This window comes from Coregonus lavaretus (assembly GCF_964263955.1).
Source record: "Coregonus lavaretus genome assembly, chromosome: 10".
In the NCBI taxonomy this organism is placed as follows: domain Eukaryota; kingdom Metazoa; phylum Chordata; class Actinopteri; order Salmoniformes; family Salmonidae; genus Coregonus; species Coregonus lavaretus.
The window spans coordinates 6,662,539-6,689,906 of record NC_139997.1 but is presented as its reverse complement, the minus strand read 5'-3'; the positions used below and the strand labels follow the sequence as shown (position 1 = coordinate 6,689,906).

Here is a 27,368-nt window from a genome sequence, read left to right as displayed (position 1 = left end):
TGAGAAATGCGTCCTTGCATTGAGGACAGACAGGCAACAAAATGCTTTCGTTGTATGAATACATCTGTTATGTACCTCATTCATTTCATCTTTTACTACATTTATTATTTTATACATCAAATGTTCATTACTCTGAACATTGAATTACAATACTTGAAGACCCACTGACGGAATGCTATCCTCTGCCTGTCTGTCTGATTGGAAGTCCCCCCCTGAGGCCTCAATATAGTAATTATTCTGCCTCATCAAATTAGATTCCAGTCCTGTGTTGGGTCATATGAGGCATGGCAGCCACCCGGACCTCGTCAATATAATGGTGGACTTGCACGTTCCTCTGGCCCTGTCGCTCTGGCTCTTTGTCAGAGCTGGACCGGAAATTGCTGTGAACATTTACCATCCAGCAGACGATCATTAAACAGTGTCTGAGGTGGTGGTAGTAGTAATGTTTAACAAAGCTGTGTGTTTATAGCTGTTCATAAACAGTGGAGGTACATGAAACCGACATCTGACGAACCAAGTCCAAGGCATTGGAAAACAGACTAATCAGCTGGTTATGGACAGTATATGATGACAGCTTTCGGTCACTTTGGTTCGAATCGTGTTCATGAAACCGTTGACGTTTATGAACTGTCTACTCAAACATCTTGAATATCATTGATGACTTATGATTCTCAGCACACCCAGTGAACCCAAATAGACAATGTAGGACCCTGTCTGTCAACAGAAGGGCTGTGTTGACTTGTGCCAAGTGCTTTCAGAGCTCATCAATAGAGCGTCAGGTACTCCAGGGAAGAGAAGAGTCTGTAGTCACACTCTGTGCCTCCATCAGAATACAGTTCTGCCATTTTAAAGGAGAAGTAAACTTTATTTTAATTTTATTTATTTTTGGTGTGTTTTCACATGGTTTTGAGAAACTTATCCCACCACCAGTAGACTTCCTCATTGCTCATCGTTCTGCAGTAATTGATGCAAAAATTAGTTGTTTTGACTTTGCTCTGGTATTTTGTTTTACTTCTTAAATTCCAATATCAAGAACCTTTCCTAAGGTCTTGTTATTTCAGAATATAGGTCAGGAAAGGTGAAAGGTTATTCATTGCAGTAGATTGTTTTGGAGTGACTGCTTAATTCAAGCACGCTAAGGATGTTTTGAACGCTTGCAATCCTTTCGTTGACTAAACGTCTTTGTGAGTACTGTGTGTTGTCTTGACGTTGAGGTTCACTCTGTGTACAACATCATTGGAAGCACAGGACTCACAAACGAGTTTAGATCGAATTACATAGGTTATCTGTCACAAGCAAGAGTATTCTATCGAAGCACGCAACCCAGACTTTAGGGACTTTTCACCGGTAATTGATTTACGGCTAGTTGGAATAAGACTGAAATGGAATGCTCTATATCATTCAAAATGATCTTTGTTCCAACAAAAAAAATTGAGTTTTGTTTTGCTTGTCATGAGTTGTACTCCTTGTCTGTGAGACCAGACTATTTGTCAGAATTTATGAGTGCTCAAATTGCCTCCAACCGAGGGCTCTACGGGGTGGCATGGACAAGACGTTTGCACACAGAGGGTTTTCTATTGCTACCAGTGAGGCAAACCCAGTAATGTAAATAATAAGCGGAGGACATGTTCATTAGGGTACACAACTGAAATCACTTTTAAACATTTTGCAATGGGAAACAGAAACACGTTTCTTATTGGACAAGTTCAGGTAGTCTTCTCTTTTTTCCCTTCTTCTTTTCTTCCACTTGGTGCCGAACACGGCCAAGTTAAAGATGGATCAGTGTTTCGGATGCTTTCCTGCTGCAGTAAGTCGGCCCGCATCAGGTCATTCAATGAACCGGGTCTATTGGATTTGGGGACCACAATATAGGCTACTCTGCCAGTTGCTTACCTTCTGTCTCTCTGTCTCTTTCTGTGTGTGTCCCCGATAATAGCCTGGAAACCAAACTGATATAGTTTAATATCCGTTTGAATTCCGGGCTAGACTGGCAATGTCCAGAGCAGTTGTGAGCTGCCCTCAACCCCCAGCTGTGGAGGTCACTGTAAACGGTGCTATGAAGTCGTCCATACACACCCTATTGTTCTTTACACCGATTTTACATATGAATTACCTCAGTTCCCCTGGCAATCAAGGACCTGAGCAACATGAGGACCTACTGTAGCTGTTTTTAGGTAATATGTTGCATTCCGACAGGATTATGAGGGTAGTTCCGCTTCTTCTGGAGCGAGCAACCCACTCAACCTCCCCCCTCTGCCACACCCACACCCCAACATCCCCAGGCTTGAATCATTTCCTATTGGAACAGAAACATGAGGAGCATCTGCTCCTAGCAACAGACACAATGACATTGTTGTAGGAACCTTCAGGGAATAATGTGTGTTGCATTGCATTCCAGAATCCTTCAATATTCCTTTTTACTGTTTGTCTTGCAATTTAGCAGAAATATGATTTCATATCAAATGATAAGAAGCTACATATTGAAGATTTGAGCTCTGTTTCCTGCACAGCTGCTTTCTTCACACAAAAAAAAGATAATACAAGTTTCTTTGTTTCTATTGGCATGGAGCTCTCGTATTGACGTACAGTATGATTTATGTAAGACTCGTTTTATTTGAGAAGTTGCGCTGTTCAGTTGCTACTATAAGAACTGCCAACTTATATGGAGGAGTTGAGGCAGATCTCGTTTCAGCACTGCGACTCCTGATTTCTCATCTAGGCTCAAATTCACTTGTCAATTGCCATGTCTTAGCGACTTTAGAAAATCTAAAATATTGCTATGAAATCGCCTCGGTGACTTCCATGCATGTGACATGAATTGTCCAGGATCAATGGAGCATCAAAACATTATGGTGGTTTAGGCTTTGTGCTCATCATACCAGAATGATTGAAGAGGAGGGGAAAGCAAAAGCGTATTAGTCTAAATTGAGCCTTTAGGTATATGCCAAGTAGGATCAAACTGAAATGCTGTGAATACCATTGAGTTGACGTGAGGTAGCCTACATCAGTGTAAAACCGCTTGATGCAAAAGAAACCCAGCTGTCATGTGTTATACTTTATAGCCATTATTGCAACATTCAGTCTTACAAATGCCTTCAGTTAGTGTAACCAATGGTTTCCATTTCCAAGAGTATTTATGGTTGTCCTGGCAACTCCTGGCCCCCTTCCCAAAGGGAAAAACAGAACTCAGAATGGATGAAAAGTCTCCAAGATCCAACAGCTGAAGCCAAGAGGGTGGAGATCACGGAGGGTAGAGGGGAGACATGGAAGGCTCAGTGAAGAACAGTGCTATTGACAGCCTAGTGTTTTTGAAAAGGTTCCCAGAGAGAGTTCCAGCGTGGCTGAAAGAGAAAAGTGGAGTGGTCTACATACAGTACATTCTGTCACTGGGATGTCCACCGCTCTTTGCAGCTGACGTCCACACCGTTACCATACACAGTAGAACACATGTTCTACTCACGCAGGTAGACGCTAGCCACTGTGAAATTGTGGATTAGGATTTTGTTCTTCCCGTTATCTATTATCAGTTGTTTCTATCACAACAGTTGGTTAATTGCTTTGAATTTGCATGGTGTGGTCTGATACCCCCCCCCCCCCCCCCCAATACAATGCCCTGAGGATGGAAATGGTCCCCAGTCCTCCTGTCTCTCTCTCACTGTGGCAGCACCAGAGCACCTTGGGTTACAACAGGATTTACTGTTGAAAGAGGGCAGCTGGAATACTGATCCCTATTCACCCTGCCTGCTAAGGATCGCAAAACGACCCTTTTAAACAATAGACACTCACTCAGAGGAACCCCAAACCCCTCCTCTTCCCCCTCCTGCTCCTCCTGGAATTGTTCTAGAGGCGAGAGAGATTTCAGCGCTATCGCTCCACACCGCTTGACTGCCTTGACAGAGAGAAGGCAGGCAGACAAGTCCACTAGCTACTCCTATTGTTTGAGCAGGGCTGCCAAAGAGGCAAGGCTGCTCTACTCTCCGTGGATGGATGGATGGATGGATGGTGAGTGTTTCCCCTCCATTTCTTATTTCTGTCGCATTTTTGGACAGACTGGGTTTAATAATTTATTGTTGCTGAAGAGAAGGAAGGAGAGCGGTATGGCTGGAAGGAGAAGGTGACTACTGACTACTGCCTCTGGAAAGAGGAGGTGACGACTGACTACTGCCTCTGGAAAGAGGAGGTGACGACTGACTACTGCCTCTGGAAAGAGGAGGTGACGACTGACTACTGCCTCTGGAAAGAGGAGGTGACGACTGACTACTACCTCTGGAAAGAGGAGGCGACTACTACCTCTGGAAAGAGGAGGTGACGACTGACGACTGCCTCTGGAAAGAGGAGGTGACGACTGACGACTGCCTCTGGAAAGAGGAGGTGACGACTGACTACTACCTCTGGGAAGAGGAGGTGACTACTGACTACTGCCTCTGGAAAGAGGAGGTGACGACTGACGACTGCCTCTGGAAAGAGGAGGTGACGACTGCCTCTGGAAAGAGGAGGTGACGACTGCCTCTGGAAAGAGGAGGTGACGACTGCCTCTGGAAAGAGGAGGTGACTACTGACTACTACCTCTGGTGGTTGCTCGTATTTTTTCTCTTTGTCATGGTCAGCAGTGGTGTCAGTGGTCATGCTAATATCTTGGTAGAGGGTTGTGAAGAGTGGAGCCACCTCCAACTACTACTCTCCCCAGCTGGAGGAGCTTCTGACTGGGCTACAGAGCTTGGTAAGAGTCCCTTATCATAAATACTACCAGGACTTGCATGGGACAACAGACACTGGACTGAAGCAGCATAATGTGACCAATAACTCTTTATTAGTTTGTCTTTGGAGGTGTACTAGTACTCTCCACATTTGAAGTAAGCTTATACATATGGATTTAGTATTTTTTACATATTTTGTCTGTCTGGATGTTAAATTATTCATTGTTTTTGTTTCTAGTGAAATCTCCTGGTGCCTGCCTTTGATTTTAAAACTGTGCAGCACTACTGTACTATCGGTGGTGAGATATTCCACTTGACTCTGAAGGTGCCTTTAGGAGAATCTTATACTCTTCATTTAAAAAATAATATTTATTACTTTTTAAATTAGCTTATTGATAATTGATTTACCGGTAGTTAGATCTGCAAGGGGTGAATTTCTACATGCTCTAAAAGAAAATAGCGTAACTAATATCCTTCCTCTACCAGGCTATATAGATGAGATTATTTGCTAAAGTGACCTATTCCTTTTTGAAGTTTTGTTACAGCAGGACTTGGGAAAAGGTTGGGAAGCTACTCGCTGTGTCATAAATCTACCCTGACAAGGAAGCTGGTACTTGTGGTCTCTCCCTGTAGAGATGCTGGTTTTCCACCCCATTATTGGGCATGGGGACACTTCTTTCGTTTGCTTGTGAGCTCAGCAGTTCTTTCAGCGACTGCCTGGTATAGGCTACGCTCCAGCAGCCAGCCCAGTCGGTGTTGCCTTGCTTCACAAGATCAAAGCCAGTTAATGTATTTTCAAGTGCTATCGCTGCACTTCAAAGACTCTGGGCTCGTGCCTCAGAGCTCTCGATTCCCCAAAATAGCAGTGGTAGCACAGAACAGATAGCCATGCAGCCTTTTGTCATTCATGTTCCATCTCTAAACATCATAAGGATCAAGTGATGTGTGATTTGACACCACCTCATTCTTTTCCATTGAATCCTACATGTACTGAGTGGAAAAGGCAAGGATGATATTTTTCAACAGTTTTCTTTTGTCTGTTTATCACAGAAGTAGGTTAAGTCCCCTTTTTTTTTGTTTTATGAATGAACAATTTTAGATACTGCTTTTTTATGAATTCCTGCTGTGGTAGTGAAGTTCACGTTTCTTGTTGAGCCTCATGAATTCTATTGGACAGGTCTTTGTAAAATTGAAAACATTCTATCACCTAGATCATGGTTGAACTAAGGTAAAGGAAAACTGAATTGACTTCCAAGTCCCTTGGAAGCTTTATAATACCTGAAACTAATTTACGCATTCATCTATGCAAATGTCAAGATATTCTTGAAATTCCACAGGCCTACCCTTTTGACAGTTGTTTTTTCCCCTTGGACATGCTTTAAAGGAATTTCCTCTGCGCAAGGCAAACTGCAATGCTTGCCATTTTTCCATGGTGTCTGCAGCACTGAGCACTTCGACAATTGGGTCATGACCAACTGCATTGTGGAAAACCCTCTGCAATCTCTGCTTATTTCAAACCATTCCATTATGGGCAGTAGGAAATGGACATATACTGGAGAAAAGAGTGGTTGCCACACATTTTATCGCCCCACACATTCTGGGGTAGCCTAATCCGCCTGCCCAAGAGACCCATACAAATGTTGGCAGGCACACGTCAATGTTAATTTTCTTACATTTTTCACAGAAGAATTGAATGAACAATTGCTTATGGGGGGGATCTAAAGACGAAAAGGAGGCCTGTATATTTCAGAGAAGATTTGAACTTTACTGATCTATAGAGGTAGGACCAAGAGCATAGACCTAGATGAAGAATGTCAGTCATTCTGCTGCCTTATGTTATAGAGAGGGCCTGTTGACGAGGAGGAGCACCGAGGGGACTGGAAGCAGACTGCTTGCCCTAAGACATGGCTGTTAATTTGGAACGCCATAGGAATCTAATCTCAAGCCATGTCCCAGGGCATCATCAGACATCCTGAACTCACTAACGAGGTGGAGGGAGGCAGACAGGAACTCTAGACGACAGACAGCCTAGCCAGGATGGTTTCCCCCACAGCTAGAGGCTGTCTGGGTCTGTATTTATCAAGCCTCTGAGTAGGATCAATGTAGCCTTTTTTATGCATACACAACCTCTAAAATCGTAACAACTTGGACGTGCTCGAATTTGTTTTGTTGTTGTCTTTTAATTCCATCCATCCTCAACCCCAGGACGTGGGTACTCACATTTACATGATTATTTCCTAGTTGATCCTGCCTTGTGTTTCTCGGAGGCGCAGAATATGGCGTGGACAATATGGATTTGTATTCTACAGTAGGGTTTGGAGGTGAAAACGTTTAATATTGAAAAGGAAGCTGCATTCTCCCCACAGCTCCACCAATCTCGTTAATTATGGCTAAACACCACCTATTTCTACAACTTTTATCTTCTTAAAATCAGATTTTAAAACTAACCTTAACCACACTGCTAACCTTACGCCTAACCTTTAATCTTAAATTAAGACCCCAAAAAATGTCATTTATGTTTACGACATAGCCAATGTTGACTTAGTGGCTGTGGTAACTAGTGACAACCTGCGTGTTGTTGCTTTCCTGTTCGCCGTCATTGTCTTGGTCTCACATGCTGAGCGCTCATTGGCTACTGGCAGTAGTCCTTGTCCAATTAAGTTGTAGCACTGCTTCAACTACAAGATGCAAAACCAACATTTCTGACATGTCAGAAAATGATCGGGACATCTGACAGGGGTCTGGAGAAGGGGCACAGCCATCATCTGTGCTTCCTTGACCCACTCAAAATACCCCAGTCCCGACATACTGATCCTAGCCTAAGGTCATAGGATTTCACCATGATTGCGAAAATCTGTCTGGGACGGCAAAAACGTGGTGAAATCGTGTACTGTATGCCCGGCATTAGGTCATAATGAATCCGATTATTATGGACCGGGAGGACCTGATCCTAGATCAGCCCCAATATAACACTTTTATCCCCTGGAGCTTCTCTGTTATGGTATCCGCACCAGCAGACCTAAACCCATTACGGCTTTTTAACATTTTTGTTTTTGATTAGGTGGTGAAAATATCTTATCTTGTGGGTGATTGCCGAGTAATGTCAGAGGAGCAGTGCAAAGGCCTATTGTAAGTTTGTCTACTTGCTGAAAAACTGCAGTAGCCAGGCCCTGTTTTGTAGGCTAAAAGAGCACAAACCCATCTAGCTGATTCTCTGTCTATTCCCGCTCCAGAGCTGGATGGGTGTTTGGATGTTTTTCCCCCTATGTGTGTTGACATGTGGATGGGCACAATCTATTTAGCTAATGATGTGTTGCCATTTTTAATATTTTATGTAAAGATAAACTGATAGATTTATGGCCAATTGTTTATTGTATTTTTTGGGCTGATGCGTTACTGGGCAGTGAGGACACAGCCTTGAGATTACAGAAAGGCTAAGCGCGTGGCAAATGGAGAATTCCAAATTAAAACGTTGCCATGAACATCCTAATGAAAATCCAAAATTTAGCAGGTTCTCATTACTTTGTAATATCAGAGCTCTATTGCAGGATAAGCTCTATTATAGGATTAGAGAATGTGCTCTGCATAATGATTTATGCATTTTTTTTTGAGGCTATTTATGATACTACTGCAGTTGTAAATAATATATGAACACATTTTACCTCATAACTATACTATAGGTGTCTTTTTTATTTAGAAAAACAATGGCATCATTGGCATGCATAAAGAAATGCATTGTGTTCTGTAGTCAAGTGCCTTCCCTAACCCTTGTGTACATACTGCACCACGTGATGACTGTTAACATTGATGCAACCGTAGCAACAGCATGTACACTGGATGGTGTAATGCATTTTCATCACGTAATGACATTTTTGTTGTGGTGAAATTTGATTTAGTGAAACGTTTTGGCAATTTATGCCCTGAAGTATATCCTAGACCACTCTTTCCAGCCGTCTGGTTGCCTGGTGGATTACTCGGTGCTAGAAACACAATTTATGCTTGGCGGCTTCAGCTCCGCTGGTAGCCATGGCAACTGTATCCCCCACAAAGTTGGTGAAGACCAATCCTTGCCTTTGCTAATTGTGAGCAAGTCGGGCATGACTGCAAGTTATCCCCAGCCTGTTCAAATGTTTTTTGTGCTCAAACACAGGGTGTTGTGTTGTGTTCTTGTTAAAATAAGTGGTCCAGAGAAGCTTGGTGTCCATAACAAGCAAGGGAAAGACCTACTGAGCCATTTTTAAAGGGCATTTTAGGTTCCTTAGTTAAGTATATCTGTGGATTTTTCATGAAAAGATAGGGTATTGTGAGTTCCATGTCATCAAGTAGCATTTTATAAATGCTGTAATGACATATATGTAAAGCCATTGACGATTCATTGTTTCAAATTGAACTCAATATTCCTATCCTCTTTTCCTCCCCCCTCATCTCTTCTGTTTACCTCTTCTCTCCCTTCACAGATCTGTGATGTAAACCATCCCATCCTTCACTCCCCTGTTTCCAGCTACTGTGCAAGACAGAAAAAGCAGTTTCATGAATCAATATTCGCTAGTTGAAGCCATGACAGACAAGTAAGTTATTGTTCCTATTGTCTGTATGAACGTTACTAGAAAGCTTCCACTGTCTTCTCTCATGCCTGTTTTGTTGTCTTGGATGAAGTAAGAGGATGTCGTCATCATGTTAGTGTGCCTTTTTATTACGCTCTCCCCGCCCATGCAAGGCTTTGCATGCCAAGAGGCAGAAAGACAAAGAGGGGGCTGGTATAAGGTTAGTGCTAGATCACATGGGGTGGAGGTTATACCAGGCTGGGTTAGTGCTAGATCACATGGGGTGGAGGTACAGAGGAAATTAGCACTAACCCAGCCTGGTATAACCTCCACCCCATGTGATCTAGCACTAAACCAGCCTGGTATAACCTCCACCCCATGTGATCCAGCACTAACCCAGCCTGGTATAACCTCCACCCCATGTGATCCAGCACTAAACCAGCCTGGTATAACCTCCACCCCATGTGATCCAGCACTAACCCAGCCTGGTATAACCTCCACCCCATGTGATCCAACACTAAACCAGCCTGGTATAACCTCCACCCCATGTGATCCAGCACTAACCCAGCCTGGTATAACCTCCACCCCATGTGATCCAGCACTAAACCAGCCTGGTATAACCTCCACCCCATGTGATCCAGCACTAAACCAGCCTGGTATAACCTCCACCCCATGTGATCTAGCACTAAACCAGCCTGGTATAACCTCCACCCCATGTGATCTAGCACTAACCCAGCCTGGTATAACCTCCACCCCATGTGATCCAGCACTAAACCAGCCTGGTATAACCTCCACCCCATGTGATCCAGCACTAACCCAGCCTGGTATAACCTCCACCCCATGTGATCTAGCACTAACCCAGCCTGGTATAACCTCCACCCCATGTGATCCAGCACTAAACCAGCCTGGTATAACCTCCACCCCATGTGATCCAGCACTAACCCAGCCTGGTATAACCTCCACCCCATGTGATCCAGCACTAAACCAGCCTGGTATAACCTCCACCCCATGTGATCCAGCACTAACCCAGCCTGGTATAACCTCCACCCCATGTGATCCAGCACTAACCCAGCCTGGTATAACCTCCACCCCATGTGATCCAGCACTAACCCAGCCTGGTATAACCTCCACCCCATGTGATCCAGCACTAACCCAGCCTGGTATAACCTCCACCCCATGTGATCCAACACTAAACCAGCCTGGTATAACCTCCACCCCATGTGATCCAGCACTAACCCAGCCTGGTATAACCTCCACCCCATGTGATCCAACACTAAACCAGCCTGGTATAACCTCCACCCCATGTGATCCAGCACTAACCCAGCCTGGTATAACCTCCACCCCATGTGATCCAACACTAACCCAGCCTGGTATAACCTCCACCCCATGTGATCCAGCACTAACCCAGCCTGGTATAACCTCCACCCCATGTGATCCAGCACTAAACCAGCCTGGTATAACCTCCACCCCATGTGATCTAGCACTAACCCAGCCTGGTATAACCTCCACCCCATGTGATCCAGCACTAACCCAGCCTGGTATAACCTCCACCCCATGTGATCCAGCACTAAACCAGCCTGGTATAACCTCCACCCCATGTGATCCAGCACTAACCCAGCCTGGTATAACCTCCACCCCATGTGATCCAGCACTAAACCAGCCTGGTATAACCTCCACCCCATGTGATCCAGCACTAACCCAGCCTGGTATAACCTCCACCCCATGTGATCCAGCACTAACCCAGCCTGGTATAACCTCCACCCCATGTGATCCAGCACTAACCCAGCCTGGTATAACCTCCACCCCATGTGATCCAGCACTAACCCAGCCTGGTATAACCTCCACCCCATGTGATCCAGCACTAACCCAGCCTGGTATAACCTCCACCCCATGTGGTCCAGCACTAACCCAGCCTGGTATAACCTCCACCCCATGTGATCTAGCACTAAACCAGCCTGGTATAACCTCCACCCCATGTGATCCAGCACTAAACCAGCCTGGTATAACCTCCACCCCATGTGATCCAGCACTAACCCAGCCTGGTATAACCTCCACCCCATGTGATCCAGCACTAAACCAGCCTGGTATAACCTCCACCCCATGTGATCCAGCACTAACCCAGCCTGGTATAACCTCCACCCCATGTGATCTAGCACTAAACCAGCCTGGTATAACCTCCACCCCATGTGATCCAGCACTAAACCAGCCTGGTATAACCTCCACCCCATGTGATCCAGCACTAAACCAGCCTGGTATAACCTCCACCCCATGTGATCCAGCACTAACCCAGCCTGGTATAACCTCCACCCCATGTGATCCAGCACTAAACCAGCCTGGTATAACCTCCACCCCATGTGATCCAGCACTAACCCAGCCTGGTATAACCTCCACCCCATGTGATCCAGCACTAACCCAGCCTGGTATAACCTCCACCCCATGTGATCCAGCACTAACCCAGCCTGGTATAACCTCCACCCCATGTGATCTAGCACTAAACCAGCCTGGTATAACCTCCACCCCATGTGATCCAGCACTAACCCAGCCTGGTATAACCTCCACCCCATGTGATCCAGCACTAAACCAGCCTGGTATAACCACCCCATGTGATCCAGCACTAAACCAGCCTGGTATAACCTCCACCCCATGTGATCCAGTACTAAACCAGCCTGGTATAACCTCCACCCCATGTGATCCAGCACTAACCCAGCCTGGTATAACCTCCACCCCATGTGATCCAGCACTAAACCAGCCTGGTATAACCTCCACCCCATGTGATCCAGCACTAAACCAGCCTGGTATAACCTCCACCCCATGTGATCCAGCACTAACCCAGCCTGGTATAACCTCCACCCCATGTGATCCAGCACTAACCCAGCCTGGTATAACCTCCACCCCATGTGATCCAGCACTAAACCAGCCTGGTATAAACGTTCTTTCTGTTTTCTCCCAGAAGACGTATGTGATTCTCGATGGGGTCTCATTGGCATCCTGCTCATTTGTTATGTTTGCTGTTGCTGCTGGCTCGCCTGTTCTTTTCCATTGGAATGCTGGAGTTTCTCTGTAGCCTATGTAATACTCTATGTTGAAACGGAGGCAATGCAACGCTACCTTGTCACGTTTCTGGTGGTCAGTAGTGTCACTTGGGCGTCTGACACTAATTTTTCCCTCTAGAGTTTTAACCAACTACCCTGTTGCAAACATCTGCCTCTTACCTAATCATACTGTAGCTATATTGCACAATCATTTTGATACTATGTCATCTTAGTCTAACATTTTAGACATCTCTCTTGTTAGGGATATACAGTATGTATCCCTACAGTATGTATCCCTACAGTAGATCATTTTTCTGGACACTTTCAAAGTCAGATTAGGATATAGGCCAAGGACTAGCTAAAGTGTATTTTTACCTGGAGTTTTTCCTTATTGTAAGCTACTACTTTCACCACTTTTAGTCTTAATCTTTGGTTGTTTACTACACTACCTGGGTGGGGCTAAGGCTTAAGAGGGTGTGACCGATGCTGAATAGGTGTAGACAAAGAAGAGATCTCCAGTAGGTGTACCAAAACATTCAAGGGCCAATTTCTCAAAAGTAAGGTTACAAGTTTATCAACTTTAAAAGCAGAATTACTTTCCCATTGTTCCTGAACTACAGTTGCTTTGAGAACGCGGCTTAGGATGCCGTCTGGTCAGACAGCTTTGCGAGTGTTTTACTCACGTCGGCCACGGAGATCGGGAGCACACATTCCTCGTGAGCAGCGGGGGCAACACTTCAGCGGCTCTGTATTTTCCACGAAGCGGGCGAAGAAGGTGTTTAGCTTGTCCGGGAACGAGGCGTCTGTGCCCGACGTGGCTGGCTTTCCCTTTATAACCCGTGATTGTCTGGAGTCCCTGCCACATGTCTTATTTCTGAGCCAATTCATTGCGACTCCACATCAAATAAAATCAAAATGTATTTGCCACATGCGCCGAATACAGCAGGTGTAGACATTACAGTGAAATGCTAACTTACAAGCCCTTAACCAACAATGCAGTTTTTTGAAAGAAAAATGTAAAAGAAAAAAGTATGAATTAAAGAAAAATAGAAAATAAAAGCAAATAGCTAAAGAGCAGCAGTAAAATAAAATAACAGTAGGGAGGCTAAATACAGGGGGGTACCGGTACAGAGTCAATGTGCGGGGGCACCGGCTAGTCAAGGTAATTGAGGTCATATGTACATGTGGGTAGAGTTAAAGTGACTAAGCATAAATAATTAACAGAGTAGCAGCAGCAGCGTAAAAAGATGGGGTGGGGGTGGTGGGGCAGTGCAAATAGTCTGGGAGCCATGATTAGCTGTTCAGGAGTCTTATGGCTTGGGGGTAGAAGCTGTTGAGAAGCCTTTTGGCTCTAGACTTGGCGCTCCGGTACCGCTTGCTGTGCGGTAGCAGAGAGAACAGTCTATGACTAGGGTGTCTGACAATTTTGAGGGCCTTCCTCTGACACCGCCTGGTATAGAGGTCCTGTATGGCAGGAAGCTTGGCCCCAGTGATGTACTGGGCCGTACGCACTACCCTCTGTAGTGCCTTGTGGTCGGAGGCCGAGCAGTTGCCATACCAGGCGGTGATGCAATCAGTCAGGATGCTCTCGGTAGTGCAGCTGTATAACTTTTTGAGGATCTGAGGACCCATGCCAAATCTTTTCAGTCTCCTGAGGGGGAATAGGTTTTGTCGTGACCTCTTCACGACTGTCTTGGTGTGTTTGGACCATGATAGTTGTTTGGTGATGTGGACACCAAGGAACTTGAAGCTCTCAACCTGTTCCACTACAGCCCTGTCGATGAGAATGGGGGCGTGCTCAGTCCTCTTTCTTTTCCTGTAGTCCACAATCATCTCTTTTGTCTTGATCACGTTGAGGGAGAGTTTGTTATCCTGGCACCACACGGCCAGGTCTCTAACCTTCTCCCTATAGGCTGTCTCATCGTTGTCGGTGATCAGGCCTACCACTGTTGTGTCGTCGGCAAACTTAATGATGGTGTTGGAGTCGTGCCTGGCCATGCAGTCATGGGTGAACAGGGAGTACAGGAGGGGACTGAGCATGCACCCCTGAGGGGCCCCCGTGTTGAGGATCAGCGTGGCAGATGTGTTGTTACCTACCCTTACCACCTGGGGGCGGCCCGTCAGGTAGTCCAGGATCCAGTTGCAGAGGGAGGTGTTTAGTCCCAGGATCGTTAGCTTTGTGATGAGCTTTGAGGGCACTATGGTGTTGAACGCTGAGCTGTAGTCAATTAATAGCATTCTCACGTAGGTGTTCCTCTTTTCCAGATGGGAAAGGGCAGTGTGGAGTGCAATAGAGATTGCATCATCTGTGGATCTGTTGGGGCGGTATGCAAATTGGAGTGGGTCTAGGATTTCTGGGATAATGGTGTTGATGTGAGCCGTGACCAGCCTTTCAAAGCACTTCATGGCTACAGACGTGAGTGCAATGGGTCTGTAGTCATTTAGGCAGGATACCTTAGTGTCCTTGGGCACAGGGACTATGGTGGTCTGCTTGAAACATGTTGGTATTACAGACTCAGTCAGGGACATGTTAAAAATGTCAGTGAAGACACTTGCCAGTTGGTCAGCACCTGCTCGGAGTACACGTCCTGGTAATCCGTCTGGCCCTGCGGCCTTGTGAATGTTGACCTGCTTAAAAGTCTTACTCACATCGGCTACGGAGAGCGTGATCACATAGTCGTCCGGAACAGCTGGTGCTCTCATGCATGCTTCAGTGTTGCTTGCCTCGAAGCGAGCATAGAAGTGATTTAGCTCGTCTGGTAGGCTTGTGTCACTGGGCAGTTCGCGGCTGTGCTTCCCTTTGTAGTCTAATAGTTTTCAAGCCCTGCCACATCCGACGAGCGTCAGAGCCGGTGTAGTACGATTCAATCTTAGTCCTGTATTGACTCTTTGCCTGTTTGATGGTTCGTCGGAGGGCATAGCGTGATTTCTTATAAGCTTCCGGTTTAGAATCCCGCTCCTTGAAAGCGGCAGCTCTACCCTTTTAGCTCAGTGCGGATGTTGCCTGTAATCCATGGCTTCTGGTTGGGGTATGTACGTACGGTCACTGTGGGGAAGACGTCATCGATGCACTTATTGATGAAGCCAGTGACTGATGTGGTGTACTCCTCAATGCTATCTGAAGAATCCCGGAACATATTCCAGTCTGTGCTAGCAAAACAGTCCTGTAGGTTAGCATCTGCGTCATCTGACCACTTTTTAATTGAGCGAGTCACTGGTACTTCCTGCTTTAGTTTTTGCTTATAAGCAGGAATCAGGAGGATAGAGTTATGGTCAGATTTGTATGCGTCTCTGTGTGTGGAGTGAAGGTGGTCTAGAGTTGTTTTTCCTCTGGTTGCACATTTAACATGCTGATAGAAATTAGGTAGAACGGATTTAGTTTCCCTGCATTAAAGTCCCCGGCCACTAGGAGCGCTGCCTCTGGATGAGCGTTTTCCTGTTTGCACTCAATGAGCTGTATAAGGCCATAAGCAATCTTAGTGCCAGAATCGGTTTGTGGTGGTAGATGGACAGCTACAAAAAATATAGATGAAAACTCTCTTGGTAAATAGTGTAGTCTACAGATACTCTACCTCAGGCGAGCAAAACCTTGAGACTTCCTTAGTATTAGATTTTGTGCAACAGCTGTTGTTTACAAATATACACAGACCGCCACCCCTTGTCTTACCGGAGTCAGCCGTTCTATCCTGCCGATGTAGCGTATAGCCAGCTAGCTATATGTTATCCATGTCGTCGTTCAGCCACGACTCGGTGAAACATAAGATATATTCGTTTTTAATGTCCCGTTGGTAGGATAACCTTAGTCTTAGGTCATCCAATTTGTTGTCAAATGATTGAACATTGGCTAATAGGATTGATGGAAGAGGCAGTTAACTCGCTCGCCGTCGGATCCTTACAAGGCACCCCGACCTACGTCCACGATATCTCTGTCTTCTTTCTCATGCGAATGACATTGTCCTTGTACTATCGTTTTGCCTCTGATTGCCTTACGGAGGTCATAGCTGGTCTGTTTGTACACGTCCATGTTCCCAGTCACTTTGCCGTGGTTAAATGCGGTGGTTTGCGCTTTCAGTTTTGCATACAATGGATAAGTTCTAATTGTCACAGTAGGAGTAACATCCTCTATGCACTTCCTGATGAACCGAGTCAGTGTATACATCAACACTATTTCCAGGGGAGACCCGGAACATTTTCCAGTCCGCGTGATCAAAACAGTCTTGAAGCACAGATTCCGATTGGTCAGACCAACGTTTACAGTGCCTTGGCATTTTTCCTATTTTGTTGCATTACAACCTGTAATTTTAATGGATTTTTATTTGGATTTCATGTAATGGACATACACAAAAAAGTCCAAATTGGTGAAGTGAAATGTAAAAAATAACTTGTTTCAGAAAATTCAAAATAATAAATAACTGAAAAGTGGTGCATGCATATGTATTCACCCCCTTTGCTATGAAGCCCCTAAATAAGATCTGGTGCAACCAATTACCTTCAGAAGTCACATAATTAGTTAAATAAAGGCCACCTGTGTGCAATCTAAGTGTCACATGATCTGTCACATGATCTCAGTGTATATATACACACTGTTCTGAAAAGCCCCAGAGTCTGCAACACCACTAAGCAAGCGGCACCACCAAGCAAGCGGCACCATGAAGACCAAGGAGCTCTCCAAACAGGTCAGGGACAAAGTTGTGGAGTTGTGGTCCTCTGTAGCTCAATTGGTAGAGCATGGTGCTTATAACTCCAGGGTAGTGGGTTCGATCCCCGGGACCACCCATACGTAAAAATGTATGCACGCATGACTGTAAGTCGCTTTGGATAAAAGCGTCTGCTAAATGGCATATTATTATAATAAAAATAATAATAATAAATACAGATCAGGGTTGGGTTATAAAAAAAATATCAAACTTTGAACATCCCACGGAGCACGCATTAAATCCATTATTAAAAAAATTTAAAGAACATGGCACCGCAACAAACCTGCCAAGAGAGGGCCGCCCACCAAAACCCACAGACCAGGCAACGAGGGCATTAATCAGCGAGGCAACAAAGAGACCAAAGATAACCCTGAAGGAGCTGCAAAGCTCCACAGCGGAGATTGGAGTATCTGTCCATAGGACCACTTTAAGCCATACACTCCACAGAGCTGGGCTTTGCGGAAGAGTGGCCAGAAAAAAAGCCATTGCTTAGAGAAAAAAATAAGCAAACACGTTTGGTGTTCGCCAAAAGCAATGTGGGAGACTCCCCAAACTCTGGTACTCTGGTCAGATGAGACTGAAATTGAGCTTTTTGGCCATCAAGGGAAACGCTATGTCTGGCGCAAACCCAACACCTCTCATCACCCCGAGAACACCATCCCCACAGTGAAGCATGGTGGCGGCAGCATCATGCTGTGGGGATGTTTTTCATCGGCAGGGACTGAGAAACTGGCCAGAATTGAAGGAATGATGGATGGTGCTAAATACAGGGATATTCTTGAGGGGAAACCTGTTTCAGTCTTCCAGAGATTTGAGACTGGGACAGAGGTTCACCTTCCAGCAAGACAATGACCCTAAGCATACTGCTAAAGCAACACTTGAGTGGTTTAAGGGGAAACATTTAAATGTCTTGGAATGGCCTAGTCAAAGCCCAGACCTCAATTCAATTGAGAATCTGTGGTATGACTTAAAGATTGCTGTACACCAGCGGAAACATCCAACTTGAAAGAGCTGGAGCAGTGGCTAGATGTGCCAAGCTTATAGACACATACCCCAAGAGACTTGCAGCTGTAATTGCTGCAAAAGGTGGCTCTACAAAGTATTGACTTTGGAGGGGTGAATAGTTATGCACGCTCAAGTTTTCTGTTTTTTTGTCTTATTTCTTGTTTGTTTCACAATAAAATGTATTTTGCATCTTCAAAGTGGTAGGCATGTTGTGTAAATCAAATGATACAAACCCCCATAAAATCAATTTTAATTCCAGGTTGTAAGGCAACAAAATAGGAAAAATGCCAAGGGGGGTACGTCCGCAAGCCACTGTAACTGTTTTTACCATAGGTGCTTCCTGCTTAAGTTTTTGCCTATGGGCGGGGAGGAGCAGGATGGAGGCATGATCTGATTTGCCGAAGGGAGGGCGTGGGAGTGCCTTGTAGCCTTCCCCGGAAGGGAGAGGAACAATGGTCAAGCGGGATCCAGGCCAGGGAAGTCGAATGACCGCCAATTTAATGTCCAAAAGTATTTTCGGCTGTAGGTAATAATACTGGAAACGTTCTGAGCAAATAATGTAAGAAATGACACAAAAAAAAGGAAAATACTGCAAAGTTGGCTAGGAGCTAGAAACAGATCGACCGGGTTTGTCGGCACCACCTTGTCAAAAATCCAGATTGCGATAAATTGCCTGCATTGATGCGATAAAGGTCAATAGAACAATACGTTTAACATTACTGGAGCCGTGCAGTGTGCACTCAGTCAGCGACGCCTTTCTCAATGGTTACTACATGATTCCGTATGTGTTATTTCATAGTATTATTCTAAAATATAAAAATAAAGAAAACCCCTTGAATGAGTAGGCGTGTCCAAACTTTTGACTGGTAGTGTAAGTCTGCCTGTACTTCTACATGCGTGCAGAATGAACTTTGTCATGGTTTTGAGTTCAGGAAGTAAGTGATGAGCTTGTTGACAAGCTGTCCGGCGGATCAAAGGTATCTTAGCAACCAGCGTCGGGGGTGACGGAGGCCCCAGATTTAGTAGTTCATTGTTCTGCCTGTGCTGGTCAGTGTTGTAGCGCAATTGTTCGTTTTGGAAGAATGATAAATGTTCCTGCCAAAAGGAAGTGAAGAGAAAAGTGGGAGAGTGTCCCCCGTCAGTGGTCCGGGAACAAAGACCCCCTCAACATGGGACTACTTAAGATTCATGCAGCTCTGATCAGTGCTGTTGCTGCTGAACACCCCCACTAAACCCCCCCATCCCAACACATCCCCCATCCCATCTCATCCATCTAATTTTTATTTGGCATGCTTTCCAGCAGCAAACAATTACACACAAAATATCAGCAGACATCCCAGTAAATGTGTGCAATCTGATGGAAGGCTACACCCTACATATTAACAGCCTAGTAGCTAGAGGCCTTTGTAGGAAAACGGAACGTCTTGAGTAGTTTGTCTTGAGGAAAACAAAATTCAGTCATTTTTTGTGTTTTAATAAAATGTGAGTCCTGTATAAACCTCTGAATCTACCACAGTATTAGAATAACCTTGAAGTCCAAGTAAACGACCTAGCCCATTTGGAAAAATTAAATGTGCACATTGCATCAGTCAGGCGAGAGATTGGTAATATATTAAACTGGTTGTGGAAGCTGTTTTTAAAATGATCTACTTAAAGTATTCCCAGATTGTGCACCATTCCCTCTGTTTCTAAAGCCAGATTTGGGTTTTAATACTTGTAGACAGGGATTTGTTCTGTTGAAACCCAAACCTTTGTACTGCACTGTGCACTGGGTGGATTACAGAAACCAATAGTCCTCTGGGTACACCTCTCTTTGCTGATTGTGAACACTGGGATTTCACCCAGTAATTTGTTTTGTTCTGTATAACGAAATTGTTTTACTTGAGTGTTGGTTGGCTGCATTACACCGATGGGGACAGAATCTAGGACAGAAAAGCTTACATAGATTACTCCAAATGTAGTTTACACAGCGAGGACTAGCTGGTTGCATGCGAGTACACAGATTTAAAAGGTGATGGACCAGTACTCCACCCGGTCAGGCCTAATGACCTAACAGTCAACACACAAATAACAAACATCTGCTGATCCAAAGTTGAACTCCTAAACTAGTCTGGATTGGATTGGAACAAAGATTGAAAAGGCTATCTGTGAGCAAGGTTATCCAGCTCTTCCAAGCTGCCAAGAGCAGAGGCATCTGAGGGGAGGGGATTGGGAACTCTGTCAGTACACTCTCTAAAGCCTCAGACACACCAAGGATTTTGACTGCCTATAGGTACTTAGCACCTCGGCCCAGAGTGTCGGCAGTCAAGTTTGTTGTTCAGATAGAACTGTTCAGCCTCGTTAAAATACTCCAGACCACAGGGTGGCAGTAGCGTGGTTTTCTTAAGCTATGTTTGGCTTGTAGCAAGCTTCGCTAAGGTTGTTGCCAGCTAGCTAGCTAACCTGTGGGATAAAGGAGAGTGCATTAAATGATTTCATCATCTTGCTTGATAGCTAGCTTGGTAAATCATTTAGTGTTGTTTGCTTTGTGCTGCCCTTATCACCCCATTCGTTTCATATGAAGTGTGTGACTGCCTGGCTCAGAGCAAGCTAATGCTAGATAGCTAGCTAATAATGAGCAAGTGCACATTATCAAACTTAACAAAACATTATTCTTCAAGTACTAAACTCCTTAGCTAGATGTAGAATATGTAAAGACTTGCTCTAGGGAGAAAAAAAAAGTGTTATGCAGCGTTATTGTTTTAGTTAGAACAATCCTGATGAAAAGGGGGGTTCATTACATTATTATTTTTCCATTTTGTTGATACTCCTTTCGGCTCACCCAGTTGGAGGTCCGTGCTCTCGGATTGGCTCAGTCAAGTTGTTGGCCGCTGACAGGCAGGCCATTCAACAGGTAGAGACGTCCGGTTCGTTGGTACCAGGTCGGTACTCAGCAGTCTCTTTTTTTTGTTGTTCTAGCAAGAGAAGGCACGGCAGCCTACAGCGCTAAGTACCTTTCGGCGGTCAGTTTTCTTGGTGTCTCTGACCTCTAAAGCCTGTCGCAGTCAAAACAGTTTGTACATAATATTATGACTTTTGTTTGTTTTGGTGTTTGGCAAGGTTATTTTTTCGACTGTTCGCAAATTTTATTTGAGTTAAGTTCAGTAGCTAAAATCTAAGCCCCTTTGTTGTTGATTGGTTAACAGTAGGGTTGGGAACTATGGACTGGTTTCTTCAATTAAGTTTTTGCTGTCATTCAACAAGGGAGACGAGAGAGCGCATCTAGGCCCTACTGTCTGCAGTGCAGTAGTAGTTTTCATGCACATTTTTTCACTTAAGAACCAAACATCTTCGCTAGATGTAAAATTGCGCAACTAAGACCTCTCCTGCAAAAACATCCAAATGAATGACAGATTTCTTGATTTATCTTAGATTTATCTTGGCTATGTTGCTTTGGTGGCTCAAGGGACAAACAGTATTATCGCTTTTTTTCTCGTTTTTCAGCCAAAGTTCTTTAGGGAGTATGCGAGCACAGACGATCACTTCGCCTAGCCGAGTTCTGCTAGGAGCAAACCGAACCTATGAATGCGGACGCATACTCACCCACCATCTCTTCATCCCCCGCCCCCTCTCTTCCTCTACTCTGTCAACCCCCATTCTCTCGCCGTGGCTTGTACCCGCCCCTCTCCTCTTTTCTCTCTCTCCCCTCCCCCTCTTCAGCATGCTGACAGGACTGTCAGTGGAGTGTGGATGTTGATAGGTTGTGTCCCAAATGGCCCTGGTCAAAGGTAGTGCACTATATAGGGAATAGGGTGCCATTTGGGACTGAGCCTAAGCATGACAGCACAGATGAGCAGGCTGGGCTTGGAGGGTGGCGGTATCTTTACTGGAAAGGCCACATGGCCAGGGCATGAGTGGCATTTCCCAGTCGGTCTCAGCCAGTCCACCATGCGTGTGAAGTGTATTCCTATCAGTCTCAGGGGAAAACCAGACCCGCAGCTACATATAGACTGAGAGGCCAGCCTGTTGCTGTCTGAGACGCTGAGAGCTAGAGGATGGTCTGAGTGTGACTAGTAGTTACCATGACCACCTGCTTCCTCTCCTCTTATAGGGCAGGCTCAGAGATTCATCAAGGCATAGACAGACTATATCTACACACTATTTATATCCATCAGACTATCTACAGGAGATCTGAACTTTACTTCCCTTCTCATAGAAGTGCACTTGAAATCAGGTGTCACGGCCCAGTGATTTCTATCAGTCTGTTTGCCATACGTTTGTTGTGAAGTAGGCCATTTGTTAAAAGTGAAATGGCACCTCTTTTGTCAGCATCACTCATCAATTAGAGATGCGGACCCTGTGACGCCCTGACGTCCTTCAGTCTGTTTGCAGTGTCACTAGGGCGGGGCAGGGGTCTATGGGTCCGCGGCGCCAGTCAGTCAACGCTCAATTGAGACGTGTCTCAGTGTCTGGAGCCAGTGCCGTGTTTTGTGGGAGTCAAGTGAAGCCTGTTTCCTCAGTATGTAGAGGGGGATGTGACCCCTAACCTATAGCTCATCAATTTGGTGCCCTGTCATCTCCTCACAAACTATTGATGATGTCAGCATTGAGAGGCAGGAGGAACCACGGTTGAGATGTGATTTATGGGGATGTGTGTGCGAGAGTGGGACAGCACAGGGCGTTACCTTATTTGGGGTGTTGCTGTCTTTGTTGTGACTGTTTGCTAAGGTCACAGGCTCCGATGGAAGGAAGGATATTCAAGGTCTTGGTCTAAATAGCCCTAATAAGTCACAACGCTCTTGAAACCCAAGATAATGTTTTAGTGATGACTACAGTGCCTTGCAAAAGTATTCATCCCCCTTGGTGTTTTTCCTATTTTGTTGCATTACAACCTGTAATTTAAATGGATTGTTATTTGGATTTCATGTAATGGACATACACAAAAATAATCCATATTGGTGAAGTGAAATTTAAAAAATAAAGTGGTGCGTGCATATGTATTCACCCCCTTTGCTATGAAGCCCCTAAATAAGATCTGGTGCAACCAATTACCTTCAGAAGTCACATAATTAGTTAGATTGCACACAGGTGGACTTTATTTAAGTGTCACATGATCTGTCACATGATCTCAGTGTATATATACACCTGTTCTGAAAGGCCCCAGAGTCTGCAATACCACTAAGCAAGGCGCACCACCAAGCAAGCGGCACCATGAAGACCAAGGAGCTCTCCAAACAGGTCAGGGACAAAGTTGTGGAGAAGTACAGATCAGGGTTGGGTTATAAAAAAATATCCAACACTTTGAACATCCCACGGAGCACCATTTTAAATCCATTATTAAAAAATAGAAAGAAAATGGCACCACAACAAACCTGCCGAGAGAGGGCCGCCCACCAAAACTCATGGACCAGGCAAGGAGGGCATTAATCAGAGAGGCAACAAAGAGACCAAAGATAACCCTGAAGGAGCTGCAAAGCTCTACAGCGGAGATTGGAGTATCTGTCCATAGGACCACTTTAAGCCCTACACTCCACAAAGCTGGGCTTTATGGAAGAGTGGCCAGAAAAAAGCCATTGCTTACAGAAAAAAATAAGCAAACACGTTTGGTGTTCGCCAAAAGGCATGTGGGAGACTCCCCAAACATATGGAAGAAGGTACTCTGGTCAGATGAGACTGAAATTGAGCTTTTTGGCGATCAAGGGTCTGGCGCAAACCCAACACCTCTCATCACCCTGAGAACACTATCCCCACAGTGAAGCATGGTGGTGGCAGCATCATGCTGTGGGGATGTTTTTCATCGGCAGGGACTGGGAAACTGGTCAGAATTGAAGGAATGATGGATGGTGCTAAATACAGGGAAATTCATGAGGGAAACCTGTTTCAGTCTTCCAGAGATTTGAGACTGGGACAGTGGTTCACCTTCCAGCAGGACAATGACCCTAAGCATACTGCTAAAGCAACACTCGTGGTTTAAGGGGAAACATTTAAATGTCTTGGAATGGCCTAGTCAAAGGCCAGACCTCAATCCATTTGAGAATCTGTGGTATGACTTAAAGATTGCTGTACACCAGCGGAACCCATCCAACTTGAAGGTGGCTTAGTGGTTAAGAGCGTTGTGCCAGTAACCGAAAGGTCGCTGGTTCTAATCCCCGAGCCGACTAGGTGAAAGATCTGTCGATGTGCCCTTGAGCAAGGCACTTAACCCTAATTGCTCATGTAAGTCGCTCTGGATAAGAGCGTCTGCTAAATGACTAAAATAAATAATAAATAAATAAAAAATAAGGAGCTGGAGCAGTTTTGCCTTGAAGAATGGGCAAAAATCCCTGTGGTTAGATGTGCCAAGCTTATAGAGACCTACCCCAAGAGACTTGCAGCTGTAATTGCTGCAAAAGGTGGCTCTACAAAGTATTGACTTTAAGGGGGTGAATAGTTAAGCACGCTCAAGTTCTCTGTTTTTTTTGTCTTATTTCTTGTTTGTTTCACAATTTTTTTATTTATTTTGCATCTTCAAAGTGGTAGGCATGTTGTGTAAATCAAATGATACAAAAAATCCATTTGAATTACAGGTTGTAAGGCAACAAAATAGGAAAAATGCCAAGGGGGGTGAATACTTTCGCAAGCCACTGTATGTTAACTGAGACGTGAGTAAAAAACATAGTCAAAGTTCAATGGTGCATGCATACTCTACGCAATTTGAATATTCACTGACTGCCTTTTGAATCACAAAGGGATTCCCCAATAGCCTATCTCTGCAATTTATTGTTTGCCATATAGGCTATTTGAAATAGACAGAACAAAGAACATACAAGCCATATAAATTGTATGTTTTTATTTAAATGAATTTTTATTCTATTGTGTTTATGCACCCAAATTCTCTGCATGACTTGACAAATTGTCCTTTTGTTTAGTACAGCAACTCATCAAAAAAAAATGCAAATTAATTCAATGTTTGGGTTCAATTCTGTGACCTGATTTCAATTGTCTGGAAGACTGTATCTTATCATGGGATAATGATCTGTGTTGCGTTGCCAGGTGCTGAGGGCCCATGCAGTACAATAGAAACTCTTCTTTGAGTTTCATCTAATCATATTTCTTGTTTTTTCATTTAGCCATTGAGGTTAAGACTGTCTATTTCAAGATAAACGGTAATGCCAGCTGGTTTCCTTGTCATTTTCTTTTTTATTATTCATGAAATTAACTTACACTTGCCAAAATATATTAATGTGTTCATAGTTTGAGTTACAAAGATGGTAAGCTAATGTTGCTGTATCTTAATGTTTAAACCTGGTTATTTTGTGCTTTTTAATGTACACCATCAAAGGTTAACTGAATAGGGGAGCCCATATGTTTTTTTTTGACACAGGTTTTAATTATATGTTTTGAGTTGAGTGCAGCAAGGCAGGGCTTAGCCCCTGTTCTCTTGAAGGGGGAAATGCATTCACTCTTTTGAAGTGCTTGAATTTTGCGTTAGGGGATTGGGAAGCAGACACCGGGAAAGGGAAAGTGTTGTGAATGGAGGTTTGACCATCTGTCTGCAGAACTCTGACGAGTTCTATGTTCTTTCATCTCTTTATTCATTCTGCTTCTATTGCAGCCAGAAAGAAAAATTAAATATTTTTATGAATGATTTATTATTTGTTTGCCACTATGTCAGAAAATCTTTTTTTATTCAACAAACTATTGTGGAACTTTCTGTGACGCATATTCAGAATATTCCCTTTGTTTCAAAATGGTAATGACATTGATATGCCATGGGAAAATATTTACGTCATGTCTGAGATTTGACAGCTGAACAAAAAACAAATGGCTGTAATATCTTAAAGCATCAATCTTTCAAGAATATATGTGTGTGTGTGTGTGTGTGTGTGTGTTAGTGTTAATTAATTTTAAAAAAATGTTGTGCTATTTGAGTTGCTCTAACAGGTTATTTTGCCTATAGCAGTTCTATAACGTAATTATAAAACATGTTCTCCAACAACCAATGATGTAGCCATAAGACCAGCCTCTAGACCATACCAATAAAGATGTAGTCGTGGGGTTCGAGGGGTCTCAGTATATTCTGAGGCTCTGAATAGAGCTTCCCCTGGCTGTCATACACACAGCCTACAGCTGGTTGGAGTTGAAGGCAGAGATGCACACGGATTGACATTTTCCCTCAGACTCTTGTAAGCGTGGAAAATGGTATTACTCTATTGTTCAGATTCAGAACGGACAGGCCAAGCCAAGGCTGCCCTTTCTAGCCTGTAGTGTTCTGTTCGTCCGATCCTATACAATTATTATCTTTCATTTGTATGGTTATTAGCCTGGTCCCATATCTGCTTTGTGCTGTCTTTCCAACTCCTATAGTCTTTGTCATGCCAAACACAAACTGATCTGGGACCAGGCTATATGATTATATCCTTAGTAATGAAAAGTCACTACAACTACAAACACAGCAGGCAACCAACATGTAATTTCACCGAATGATTAAATGTTCGCCTGAATCCTCTCAATGTCGTACAGTCTGCCACTGTGTTGAGTTAATGATCAAACTAGTCTGGAGTCCTGGGAAGTGTATTGTGCTATGGCTGATGTTTTTTTGTTGCATGTCCTGGCTGTCTTATTGTATCTATGGTATATTTATTACGCTACATGTGCTGGGGTGACAGCGGATGTATTGTACAGCGTTCACCTCTGCCCTTCCCTTCTATCCTGACAGGTTCCTTTATATCACACAGAGATATCTACAGTACCGCATCATCATAACTGTCATATCTCATCTTCTCTCTCTCCTATAGCTTGAGAATTGTGTAATTCTCTCAAAGAAGGAGCCTCTCGTCTAGTAGAGCCGACTCGTTGAGGAGCCACAGGTCAGGACAACCCCCCCCCCCCCCCCCCCCCGTTCCTGACCCCCTCCCCCCCCGTGTGGGCTTGCATGTTGCAACACAAATGCTGCATGCTTCTATGGCCTCCAAATGCTGCACAGCTTCTCTCTCTTATGGTCCGCATGATCTGAAAAAAAAACCCTGGGTGATTTTATAGAACCTCCCTTTTACTTTGGAGCTGTTAAAAAACAACTCATAATCAAGTTATTTTTCCATTTTCTTTTGTCCCAATGAGTTCATTTAAGATGTGATTTCCTCCCAAACTACCGCTAAAGCTTTGTTCCCCTCTGCCTTGGGCGCTTCCATGGGCCCCTCCCTCTCCTTGTGTTGCTTGAAATAATGGCCTTGATGTGTCTTTTATGTTTTTCACCTGTTGATTTCTCAGACTTGTTTTCTCTTGATTTCAATCATTTTAGCATGCGTGACATTTCTGCAATGCTGTGTATTCTTCAGTGTCTCATGTTTTTTAAAGTATTATGCTCCATTGGAACCTGACCTCATAAGCAGGCCTACACCGCCTACCTAGAAAGTAGCTTATGTAACAGGAGAG

General features: G+C 44.4%; 1 protein-coding gene across 1 annotated transcript in view; it reads left to right on the top strand.

Moving 5' to 3' along the window:
• LOC311135709 (semaphorin-4D-like) overlaps positions 1 to 27,368 on the top strand; it is a 74,327-nt gene that overhangs the window by 7,479 nt on the left and 39,480 nt on the right. Inside the window, exons 2-3 of the mRNA XM_084169731.1 lie at positions 9,155 to 9,265; positions 26,732 to 26,803. The gene's annotated coding sequence lies outside the window, so the exon portion shown is untranslated. The remainder of the gene's footprint in view (positions 1 to 9,154; positions 9,266 to 26,731; positions 26,804 to 27,368) is intronic.